Source organism: Leptodactylus fuscus, chromosome 5 (genome assembly GCF_031893055.1).
Source record: "Leptodactylus fuscus isolate aLepFus1 chromosome 5, aLepFus1.hap2, whole genome shotgun sequence".
Lineage (NCBI taxonomy): Eukaryota > Metazoa > Chordata > Amphibia > Anura > Leptodactylidae > Leptodactylus > Leptodactylus fuscus.
In genome coordinates this window covers 157,132,849-157,146,254 of record NC_134269.1, presented here as the reverse complement: position 1 = coordinate 157,146,254, position 13,406 = coordinate 157,132,849, and the positions used below count along the sequence as shown (strand labels likewise).

Genomic DNA, 13,406 nt, shown 5'->3' with positions numbered 1-13,406 from the left:
TATATATATATATATATATATGTGATGATGATATGTTATATAAGTTTTAATGTGCGTATTTCTATTTAACGTAAGGGATTAATGTAGTGGGAGGAGTGTTGTGTCCGGTGTTGCTTTTAAATTGTGATTGTTGTTACTGAATTTTATGCCATGAGTAAGGAAACGCGTAGGCTGTTGCTTTGGGACTACTTCACACTTTTATCATGAATATTGAATAAATATTTGTAAAGATTTTAATATAACTTCGGAATTGAAATTTGTTCTTCTGGTGAGCCGAACTTTTTTGTTGCTGTTCTATATATCCGGTACAAGTCCGTCCGTGTTCTGGTCTCCCAGATGAATTTCGATATGGATTGGTGAGCTGAATATTTTTGTATTTTCTATTATTATAAATAATTCAGGGTAATTGGGGGACTTTGTAAAATGCAGTTTTCATGAGCTCAGGATTTTCAGGTTACACTCCTATCTATGGCCCAAACCCACATTTTATCCCTGACAAAATTCTCACATAGTACCAGCCATACTCCTCTGCTGTAGTATCATAAAAGATGTCAGGGTCTGGGGTTGCTAGGTGGGGTGGCATAGACACACAAGTCCAGTTTCTTTAGTCCAAAACAAAGGTAGAGTTTATTTTCACTCAAAAAGGTAGTGCAGCAACAAAAGGAAACATTACAATAATAAATACCTGCCGGACTAGGCTCTAACTAAACATAGAATAGGTTACCTCACCTACAATAACAGAAATCAAAAGCCAGTAGAATCATTCAGGACACAGCTCCAAAAATATGATCTCTTTCTTTGGCTCTCCAGCCAAGCTCTGCCCCAGTCTGCTGCTGGACCTGGCTTCTTAAGCCTCCCTTGATGAGCAGACCCTCTGCTGCTGAGTCGCTGCTGGAACATCCCCAAAGTGTGGACTGGAGGGGAGTGGAATGACAGGTCCCACTACCAATCTACCTGCCATTCCTAAAAATCGGAACTCTGAAATAATCCTCAGCAGACAACAGATATCTGCTGAGAAACGTTCTTTCTGGAGTTTTCTCATCTCACCCACCTGAGCAGTCTGAGTGAGATGTACACCCCCTCCATTACCTGACCAGCCATCGGCTTTCAAAGAGTATTTGCTTTATGATCCAATGAACATGTCCACATGAAGTCATATGTGGGCAGAAATGTCATGATATTAAATATGGTACTTGCTCTCCTCTTTTAGGGAAGTTTTCCGGGTTTACAATATTGATGGCTTAATCTGAATGCCTGAATAGCCTTTAAAATGGCTATTCAGGCGCTGCTACTAGATTTTGAAAAGACACCCCTTTTTTTATACATTTCGGTAAAACCAATATGCAAATGAGCCTCTCCATGCACCCTTGGCGTTCCCCAAGCTGTTGTGCACCACCCTGCATCATACCTTTGTAACACCCCCTCCTTTGCTTGTGCTGCTGTGATGCCCTCCTCCTCTGTAGGCGTAACTGCCTCCATTTCCTGTAGTCTCGATCCTGCACTTTGAAATCTTGGGCATGCGCAGTAACGCTACCTTCTGAGCACTACTGCACATGCCCAAGCGCAATTTTTTTTTTTTTTTAAATGTAGATTGTGAGCCCGACATAGGGCTCACAGTGTACATTTTTTCCCCTATCAGTATGTCTTTTTGGAATATGGGATGGATATCCATGCAAACACGGGGAGAACATACAAACTCCTTGCAGATGGTTTTTTGCCCTTTGCGGGATTTGAACACCAGCGATGCCAGGCTGCAGTGCTAACCACTGAGCCACTGTGTGCCCCTCCAGTGCAATTTTCTTGTGGACAATTGAAGAAAGTGCAAAAGAGATGCCCAATTACTTGCTGTGTATGGGCTAGACTGACAGACCTATGGGTGATTTTTGCATTGTGGGCATGTGTTCGTATTACTAACACCCCCCCCCACAAAGTGTCATTTCCTCTTTCCAGCCCTTCATTAGCATTGAACAACCATGTCTGGTACTTTTTCAAGTGTCTGAGTAGTGGAATGCTTTTTGAAAGTTCATATAACCTATATAGCCATACAGTACTAATGGAGGAATATGGATTTTAAAAGAGAAAAAATAATAATTGACCAGCTGCCATATTGTGTAGGTACCTTTTCCTAGAAACAGTAAATCTGGACTGGAGAGAAAACAAGCTTAAAAGGGAGCGATCCCACTTCAGCCAGTCTTCTCTCTGGTCCTGATTTACTTTGCCTATGGCTTGTGGTGGAGCTCCAAGTAGCCAAACAAGCAAGAACTGTGGTCCGTCTGGATTATAAATTGAGCATACAGTCTTGTGCCTGGATATACAGTATGACCGCCACTCTGTACTTGGCTTGGTGGTGGGAGTCCCCTAACATTACTACCCAAGGGAACGCTGTATTGTTGCGTTTCCTACTACTTCCTAATATGGTGACACATGGAATCACAATACCACAGTATGCAGTAGTCTGACGCTGGGTTCACACTAGCGCCCGGACTCCGTTTTCAGGTTTCCGTCTTCTGCATGCATTCTGTCAGACCGGGTCCAGCCATGAGTGCTGGCAATTGTTTTATGCTCTCTGCTGCAAAACCGGTTTTTTTAAACTGGACACAGAGTACTGCATGTCCAACTCTGTTTCCAGTTTTAAAAAAAATGGTTTAGCGGCGGAGAGCATAAAACGCTCACCAGCGCTCACGGCCGGACATCTTTCAAACCAATTCATTTGAAAGAGTCCTGCAGCTTTCCATCTCCTGCTCTGTTTTGTGCAGGAAACAGAAACCTGTATGAGCAGAGACCAGGCGCAGATGTGAACGAGCCCTGATTCTGTCATACTGTGTATATGGACCCATTAGACTGGACAACCCTTTAAATATAGAATCCTCTACAATGAGTTCCGACAGCTGTAATGGCAGAAGCATAACAAAATAATTATTCATGACAGCAAGTTTTGTGTAACTACTCAACATTTAAAAACCGATAAAAATGCTGAGAGAAATATTATAGGTAAAGCATTCTATCCAACAGCGCAGAAAACATTAAGAAAGAGAAATAATCAGCCAAGCGGTTTAATTATAACTAAATAGTTTTTAGTAGTCATTATACGAGTAAAGCAACAGCCAGAGTATCTGAAAATATGCAATGAATTATTCTGCACAACCTTTTAATACTTTGCTCGATTTAGAAACATTTCTGATGATAACTCGGCAAGACAGCATTGGAAAATGACCTGCATTCCCCACTGCTTGATAGAAATTTCTACTGATATGAATTCAGTTCAGCAGCAGTGAACTTAAATGCTGATGTTGAATACATAAGGCAACCTGCTGTTAGAAACCAGAAAGATACCTTATAGGCTGTTTTGTTACACATCTAATGCTTCTATAAATGGAATGATTTCCAGGACCAGATATGCATAGTTGCTTCTAACAATCCAGCCACCTCCGGCTCTATCATTACAACATGATAAGGGGGAAAGTAGAAAGGCAGGCTATAAATCATACACAAACAATATGTACCTGGACATCACAAGCAGTTTTTTTGTTTTGTAGAGGGCCTCACATAAACTGATAGACAATAAAATCATGAATCGACTAAAGATTTGCTATTGCTGATCTATTCCCTCCATTTTTAGAATATTACATGGATGAACACTCCATCAACACTCCTATTGACATTTTGGAATTTATTGTGTCAGCCTTTAGCTTTAGTTCTGTTCTGATATGGTTTATTATACTATACTACGCTATTCTATTCAATAAAAAGAAAAGATTGATGCCTCACATTGAGGGCAATGAAATCTATTAGGACCCATTTTAAACATTTATAAACAGATTTATGGGTCTATGACTGGTGGCGAACCTATGGCACGCGCGCCAGAGGTGGCACTCAGATCCCTCTTTGCGATCCCCCATCTGTGGAACAGATTGTACTGTGTGTGGATCACTGTGGAGCAGATTGTACTGTGTGGGGGGTCACTGTGGAGCAGATTACACTGTGTGTGGACCCCTCATCATTTATATCACACAGTATCTGTTTTACAGCAGATATGTGATATTAGTACAGGCTGTAATAACATTTCAAGGTCACTATAAAACAGATCCTGTGCAATGTAAATAGTGAACATTAATTATTTAAAAGTACCAAATGCAAACTATTACCTTTCAGTATAAAGTTGTTTTGTATAATTGAAAACTCTGTAAAGCCCCTTCCACATAACCGTATTTTGCATGTCCTATGTGGATACACACAGTAATAAGGTTAACTTGCCATGTTTGCACTTTGATAAATTAGTAGGTTTTGGATTACAGTGGGCAATCGGTCTCTAAAAGGTTCGTCATCACTGATCTATGAGATCTGATGCCTGATCGCCTTGGTTAACAAAGCCAAAAAGTTAAAATAATATTTAGAATAAATTAGTATTTCCGAGAGCTTACAAAGTTACAGAACATACTGTTATTATCTGCACGTTTACTTAAAAAAAATAATAAATAATAACTTGCGGAGCCCAAATGGGCTGAGCTGCAGAGCTACGCTGGTGTGAATGAAGCCTGACAGTGAGCGTCATTGCCAGGCTACTCCACCATCTGGATGTCTCTGTTAACCTCACAGAGACAGCCTGCACAGCTCAGAGCAGCCACTAAAGAAATAAAGTCTAGTCAGAACCTCTGAGCTAGACACAAACCAACATAAAGTGTGCGCTTCCAGTGCAAATCTAAAAACAAGGCAGCTTGCTGCCAGAGAACTAATAGTGAGATTCTAACTAAGGGGCAATTATAAGTATTGCCAACTACAAAGCAGCAGCACAGGAACCTGCACACTACAATACAAATGAGGCTCTAGAAAGAGGCTAGGGTGGCAGGCTGAGCCACCTGCCTCCGTAAATAGGGAAAGGCCGGTACCAACAAACCAGCCCAGCCACCCACGCCGGGCGCACATTGGCTAACAACCTTGTCAGTCACACAACCAACCATGCCCAGTTGCTGCTTGGAAGTTAACCCCTGCTAAGCAGGGATGTTTGCAACAGGGAAAGGGCGACAGCTGGTAAGAAGCCATAACAGAGGAACGGGCCGCATCTCGACCCCTAGGCCGCAGCTTTGAGGGAAAAAAAAGAAATGAGGAGTAGAAGTATTTCATGAGCAGAATGTGTGTTTCTTCTGGGTACTCCATTTCCTCCCACACTCCAAGGACATGCTGATAAGGAGTTTAGATTGTGAATAGGGTTGAGCCGATCTTGAGATTTCAGGTTTCAGATTTTTTTTTTAATGATCAAAGATCGGATTTTAAAAACGATCCTGTTCACTACACAGCGTGGAGTCCAAAAATGGAAGCCTCCACGCTGTGTAGTGATTAAAAAATCCGCCGTCTACTTAGTCCCCCCCACTTACCTGCACAGAACTGCTGCTTCCTCCTCTCCCGATGTGTACACCGTTCCCCGGAGCTGCGGGACGTTGTTCTCTCCTCTCCTCTCTCTCTTTGCACGCTGAAAGAGCGCTGCGCGCGCCCCCGCCTCCCTAGCTTAGTGTGACTGATGCTGGGAGAAGGCGGGGCTAGTTGTGGCTTAGGAGACTGTGGGTGGGTACAGGGCAGGGAGATGTGAGTGCATCACTCACGTCTCCCCTCCCTGTACCCGCCCACACTCTCCAAAGCCATAAAAAGCCCCACCTACTCCCAGCAGTAACACTAACCTAGGGAGGTGGGGGTGTGCACAGCGCTCTGCCAGTGTGCGAAGAGAGAGAGGAGAGAACAACGGCCCGGAGCTCCGGGGAGTGGCAGCGGTTCTGTGCAGGTAAGTCAGTTGAGCGATCGGGATCGGAATTCCATTCCCGATCTTTTTTAGGCGGGATCAGATCCCGATCACGATCATGAAATTTACTCGATCGACGATCGGGATCTGATCTTTTCTGATCTCGATCTCTCAACCCTAATTGTGAGCTCTGCTTGGTACAGTGAGTAATTGCTCTTTCTGTAAAGCTCTGCAGAATATGTTGGAGCTATATAAACAATAATAAATAAGGAATAGGTATAACTAAGGATCCAAAATATAGCCATTGGTGGTTATTCATATGAAATCATAAATGTAATTTGATGATAATTCTAAAACTTACATGTTACAGTGTTATTTAAAGAATAAAGTTGCATCTTTATAAGTCAAGTGTTCAGGTATAACAAGATTTGACAATTGCTTTTATATGAACAATGAAAATGCTAGAATATAACATCAAACAGCCCAAAGCGTACAGTTTTAAACAATTGTGTTTGCATAATGAGTCCTGCTGAGTTCTGAGCCTGCACCCCATCTATTTTCGGGCATGATAAATAGATCTGCATAGATGTTTATGTACTAGGATAAAATAGAGAGGTAACGTTCTTGTAAGGATAATTTGACTTCCAGAAGAGAAATACATTAAGCTGCTGAGAAAGATTGCAGTGCACCGGCATCCAGTCACGGCATTCCGCTCTGGATTAGGGCCGAAGAATGGAAGAGACCCCACGCTGACCTTCCAACAAGAATTAAAAATCATCCTCTCAACAGATTTAGAGGCAGAGATTATTAGCAAAATAAAATATGATTTTTGATTCCCACTCTATCTAGTAGTTGCAAGAGTTTACTCCCCATCCAAGATATACAAGGGACTACATCCATTAAAAGGAAGACCTATAGTGTTTGGATAGAGGAGTTTAACTAGGATTTGGGAATTTATATAGATTGTATCCTTTAACCTTTGGTTGTATCTCTGCCATCTTATACGAGGGATACCTCAGATTTATTGAGACGATTGGATAGAGTCACCATGGATGATGGTATGATTTTGGCCTCCATTGATGTGGTGGCCTTGTATACTTCCATTCACCATTATCTGGGCTTATATGCAATACAGTATTACCTCAGGATGAGGGATATCAGACTTGAACCACACAACTCCTTTGTTTTGGATATTTTGCGGAATTACTTTGTCTTTAACTGCCAGTTCTTCTACCAGCTCAGGGGCACAGCTATGGGAAGCGCATGTTCCCCAAGCTATGCCAACTTGCTCCTGGGCTGGTGGGATGCTAATATGGTAGCATCTGATGGCCTCAGCCAATGGCAAGGTAACATCTGCCTCTGGCTGAGGTACATTGATGACATCTTTGTCCTGTGGGGGGTTTTGGGGAATCATTCACAGAATTTGTAGGCACCTTGAATCATAATGATCTTGATTTACATTTTACATCTGAGTGGAGTTATAATAATCTTCCTTTTTTGGATGTTTTGATTACAAAATACACAGATAACACGATACAAACTCAAGTGTTCAGGAAGAAAACCTTGACTTAAAGTTTGTTGAAATGGTAGAGCGCTCATCCGTTACCCCTTAATCTGGGAATACCAAAAGGGCAGTATCTTCGCCTAAGGCCGGGTTCACACGGAGTTACGTGCCGCGAGATTTGGCACGTAGACGCCGCGTGACCCTTTGCGTGCCGTACACGCTCCCATTCATTTCAATGGGAGCGGGGAGCGTATGCGCCGCGCTAGTTTGCGGCCGTGCATTTATTCACGGCCGCAAACTAGCGCGGCGCATACGCTCCCCGCTCCCATTGAAATGAATGGGAGCGTGTACGGCACGCAAAGGGTCACGCGGCGTCTACGTGCCAAATCTCGCGGCACGTAACTCCGTGTGAACCCGGCCTCAGAAGAAATTGCTCATGAGCAACTGTTTTTAAAAAGAAATCAGATAATCTGTGCACCTGGTTTATTAATAGGGGTTATCCTGTAGCTCCCCTTAAAGAGGCCTTCCACACAGCCATTAATAGTGATCGTAGAACTTTGTTACATCCTAAAAGAAAACCAGTATCATCTGATTCAGAAATATGTTAGAATTATTGGCACCTATGATATGCAACACACAAATGTTTTGAATATCTTCCATAGATACTGGTGGACTCTACAAAAAGTTCAAGATCTTAATAAGATTATCCCGAATACCCCAAAGATCACTTATAGGAGGGGTCGTAACTTGAAGGACCACTTTGTGAATTGTCACTTTGTAGAAATTCCCAAAGAACCAACATAGTTGGACTGAAAACCAGTGGGAAACTTCCATTGTGGTACATGCATTACATATGATCAGATGAATAAAACTAAAACCATTAAATGTTCAGCAACACAGATTGAGTTCCCATTGAAAGAATTCTGTACTTGTAAAACCAGGGGTGTCATTTATGTTGCCGAGTGTAGTTGCCCTTTTGACTACATAGGGAACACAAAACTTGAATTTATTAGATGCATGAGGGATCATTACAATGATTACCAACAAATGTGATACACCCCTGGAAAGACATACTCTTGAAAAATATGAGAACAATCCCATGTGTTTTAGATTCTGTGGTAGCCAAACAGTACCACCACTGAAGAGAGGTGGACACTGGGATCGATTACTCTTACAGAAAGAGTGTAAATGGATATACATTTCCAAATCAGTCCAACCTTTGGGCCTTAATGAAAATATTTCCTTTGGGTGTTTTCTTTAAGTGTAAAAATATTACAGCACAATCTAACAGTATCTTTGGATCAAGTCCACATTATCACTTCTATATTATTATTTGACAAGGTAGTTTATGTTGACTTTATTTTAGGTATATGATCAGTTAACTAATGTCATTACTATCCCTCTAACTCTTCATGGTCCCATGATGAACTTAATATTGGAAAATGCGTTGGAACTTAGGGACTTTTTCTAGCCTAATGGTGTCATCTTTTTGACACTGCAAAAATTAATTTGTGACTCTTATAACCTTTGTTTTGTCACTTTGTCACTTGGTGCATTTTTTTGCCCCTTGAAATTCTATTGTTCTTATTAAAATGCACCCCCGTACATAGGGGTTGAGGGTAACCCCTGGGCAATTTATAATTTTTTTCTTATTTATTTCTCACTCCCTGATGCTGTAAATCTTCCCCTCTTGATATATGGACAGGTGAAGCATACAGAGAAATGGGAAAGAGAGAAGAAATACTAAGGAAGCTTTAGTGTTAGTGTGCATAGCTCACTTTGGACAAAATATGTGTTTCTATATGGGGCTTGATAGATCTTTGTTTCCCTACTGTTTTAAGATAATGCATAGTGGCATTTGTGTGTAACCCCTGCAAATAATTTAACTTGTGAAGTAAGGGTTTGTAGTTGTGAATCTCCAAGCAGCTCATATACTTCTTTATTAATGTAAAACCAAACAGTCAATATTATCTACCCAGTTAGGGAATGCACTATTTTATAGATTTTTTAATTTTATTTATCACAATTAAAGAGGTTGTCCCATTTCAAGGATCCTATCTATACTGGTAGCTTATGTAAATTGAAGCCTTTTTCTAAATATGTTGCTTTAGAAATGCTGCTTTGTTTGCCTGGTATATGAATTTATTCTTCCCATTGTTTACACAATGTTGCTATAACCGCAATCCTATAGGAGAAGTCACTTCACTCACTGCTCTTACCGGCTTCAGCTAATCGCAGTTTGCTGATAAAACCCAGTCTGTTATCTCTATATGTAAACACATTGATAACACTGAGTCTGTTCTGTATAAGAAGCTCCATATTATCTGACCTGCAGAAGTGTTGTGTGTCCCGTTCAGCAGGAGGGAGAGTGAGAAATACAGGAAGTGAGAAGCAGACACTGCTTTTGGTTGGCAGCAGTCTTGACATATAACTGAAGTCTTTTTTCATCAGACATACTTAAGTATAGCTTTATTGATTGTTTTTCACAATAAGTAAACGTGGCAGCAAATTCCAATTGTTCGACAGTATTTACAATCGAAGCTACCTCCACCAATGTTGTATTTTCCCATAAATATGTATAGATCATGCACGTGTAAAAGATCTTTAATCATTCATACTTCAGTTCATTAAGTACTTATAGTCAGTGGCATTTATTGACTGGCAGAGCAGATTACCACTCTGGGTGTGCTTGTAATGTATTCACTAAATCTGTTCTCATTCTGAGCTTGTTTGTCAAGTGGGTGATCCTATTCACTTATTGTCTATTATCTCTGTATGAACACAAATGTATAGTATGCTGCAATTTCACATCTTGTGACAAGCTCTCTTTAGAGAAATATTATACAGGGTGTTTAACAAATCCTGTTTATTTCCACCAATGCTTCCTCTACAAGGTAAAACCAGTGCGAACAGGTAAAACACAAAGACTGAAAAACATTGCAATGAATATCCTAAATTCTATCTTCCATTTTTTCAATCTAAACCATTTTTTTCAAGACGTTCCTCTAAACAAAGTACAGTAAATAAAGTAGAAGTCATCTGCAGGATTTCCGTCTCCATCCCCTGACCTTTTATTACAACATTGTGTGTTAAATTCAGACTCCGGATTTCTCTTTCAATGACAGAAGCTTATAATATACTTCTAATGGTTTCCATGGGCCTGACTGTAGTAATGACAGCTTTGCAGAGACTACGCAGTACATCACTTGCTTTCTACTCTGTATGTGTAGTGTCAGTAGTAGCTAAGTGAATAAATGAAATCTGAACATCTGGTTCTCTTCGTTTGGTTGTACTCAGTTTGAAGTATAAGGCCCAAGGCAATCTATAGATCAGTTTCTAAACTCCACTTACTGACTGTCCTCCTGTAAATGGAAAGAATGTTCTTTATAAAGTGCCTGATATTATACTGGCCTTGGAGTATTTGTCGCTAAATTCTCAGTTTGGAGCATTCTATAAAAGCTAAATGTTTAGAACTGTAATTATTATAAGTGGGACAAAAAGTACTGCAGGAAATGGGTTATAATGTTATTTATTAGAGATGAGCGAGTAGTATTCGATCGAGTAGGTATTCGATCGAATATTACGGTATTCGAAATACTCGTACTTGATCGAGTACCACTCGCTATTCGAATGGAAAAGTTCGATGCAGAACCAGCATTGATTGGCCGAATGCTATACAGTCGGCCAATCAACGCTGGTTCTTCTCCTACCTTTAAAAGTCTTCTCTGTGCAGCTTCCCCGCGGCGTCTTCCGGCTCTGAATTCACTCTGCCAGGCATCGGGCCTGGGCAGAGCCGGCTGGGCATGCCCGCACTACATTTTCTTGTAGTGCGGGCATGCGCAGTCAGCTCTGCCCAGGCCCGATGCCTGGCAGAGTGAATTCTGAGCCGGAAGATGCCGCGGGGACACTGCATGGAGAAGACTTCTAGCCCGACCCTCACTCGTGGACTTGGTAAGTGTAATTTGATCGAATGTTGCCTACCCCTGAAACAAGCATTTTCCCCCCATAGACTATAATAGGATTCGATATTCGATTCGAGTAGTTGAATGTTGAGCGGCTACTCGAAACGAATATCGAATATCGAACATTTTACTCTTCGCTCATCTCTACTTATAATGTTATTTATTGTATATTTTTATTACTTCACCTGTAATATGGCGGTGGAGTGATTTGATCACTGGGTATATTATTTGTAGCTTGTTTACCATTCTTTACTTAAGGATAACTCCTATTTTAAATTAAAGGTGCCCCGTACATATTAGATGAGCGCATCAAAAATCACAAAGAAGATGTGACTACTGGAAAGTAATATTAAATTATGCGCATTCAACAAGTGGTTGGTCACACTAGAGAGTGAGAAAATCTTTACTGCTTTTTGGCTTTTTTGATTTTTAAGGCATATTCTGGTATATTATTTTTAGTACAGCAACAAAATGTATAGCTGAAAGTCACTTAGAGAGGATCTTTCATGTCCTCATGCATATGCGGTTTGATATACCGCTAGAAAGTCAACAGCATGCTGAATTCAGTGCACAGCCAGCTTTTCCATTATGTGCCCCTGGCTGGAGATATCAATGCCCTTATTTTTGGCACTAATATCTCCCCTCTGTCAGAAGCGCGTTCCTGACAGTCTAGTGTCATCTCTGTGAGGAACGACCCCTCTGACTGTACTTTATCATAACCTTGTATTGTCAGGGGGATATTCCTTACCGGCCAGCCATGACACCGATGGTACTTATATCCCCAGTTCCAGGATACATAATGGAAAAGCCAACAGTGTGCTGAATCGGTTTACTAGTGGTATATACAACTGCATACGCATGAAGACGCAGGAAAGTCTTCTTTAAAGAAGGCCTGTCACCAAGTAATAGCTAAATGACATACCTCATTTGATTGCCTCTTTGCCCCTGAACAACAGGCCCTTTTTTATAATTCCATGCAGTCACTTTAATAACTATATTAGATAATAGCTCTACTTGCAACACCCTAAAGCCTGTGTCACATCGGTAGATATCAACCATATTTCCTGGACCAAACCCCGAGCTGGGACTCAGACTCCTAGCATTATAGTCATCTATGAAAAATTAAATATAACTGCTTGAAAATACCTCAAAAGGTGGAGTCTACAAAAAGTCTATTTTTGCTAGGTTCATACTTGCATCTTGCTTTTCATTGTTTGCAACTTCCAAAAAATGGAGAATCGGACCGCTGTTTCAGCCATTACACATGGACACTGGTGGGCCAGATTGACTATTATGGGATTTGTTTCAAATGTGAATCCAGTGTAGAGAAAAGTCCTTTCGATGGTTTCTGTGACAGAGTCTCCAACAATCTCCGATGCAGATGTGAACCCAGCCTTAGTTAATAATTTTATTTCTTTCTATTATATTTTTTTTACATATTTATTTTCTATAAACTTATCCTAGTGTGGAAAAAAAAAGGTGATTGATTTTTTTGTCACCTTTGTGAATTTCTCAGTTATGTTCCTGTAGAAGTTATTAAGTTTTGTCATCTCATAAAATGACAGTTGTGTTTACTGAGTAAAACAAGTCATTTTCATGTTAAAGAAAATGGGAGCGCACATCTCCTCCTACCAATTCTTTTATTTTGGGGATGTAATGAAATGTGAAGCTGCACAAATGATCTTCTTGCTTTTTCCACACACAAGACAAAATTATCCTTTGGAAATGTGATGTTTTTGTTTGTGTCTCGACTCTAACAAAGAAGCACAATACAACGGCACATAAATAGTTCATTTAAATGATTACACATCTCCATCTTTCATCAATATCGCTTATTAAAATCTTTGTCTTTGTGTGACAGAGACTACAATCAAATGCAGATGAAAATGAGATGTCTATTGCTCCACAGAGAGAAGACAAATAAACCCAATTAAGGGATTAATCATTTTTCTGCATCCTTCCTCAAGGACATATCCACTGGAGTCCGAGCAATATGTAACATGATATATCAAAGCCATTTGTTTAAAATTACCAGTTTGTCTAATTTTTATTATTGTGATATGGTAAACTCAAATTTCCACAGCAGTTCGGAAATTGCTTAATCTTGTGGCATCAAGCTCTGGTTTTATGGAGAAATCTGCCTAATTTGTAAAAATCTGAAAAATTAGAAATAAAGAGAACCTATAATCTCGATTTATTCCTTCAGACT

General features: G+C 40.4%; 1 long non-coding RNA gene across 1 annotated transcript in view; it reads left to right on the top strand.

Moving 5' to 3' along the window:
• LOC142203662 (uncharacterized) overlaps positions 1 to 13,131 on the top strand; it is a 28,212-nt gene extending 15,081 nt beyond the window's left edge. The window contains exon 3 of the long non-coding RNA XR_012716119.1: positions 13,059 to 13,131. This is a non-coding gene — a long non-coding RNA (uncharacterized LOC142203662). The remainder of the gene's footprint in view (positions 1 to 13,058) is intronic.
• Positions 13,132 to 13,406: the final 275 nt, after the last annotated feature.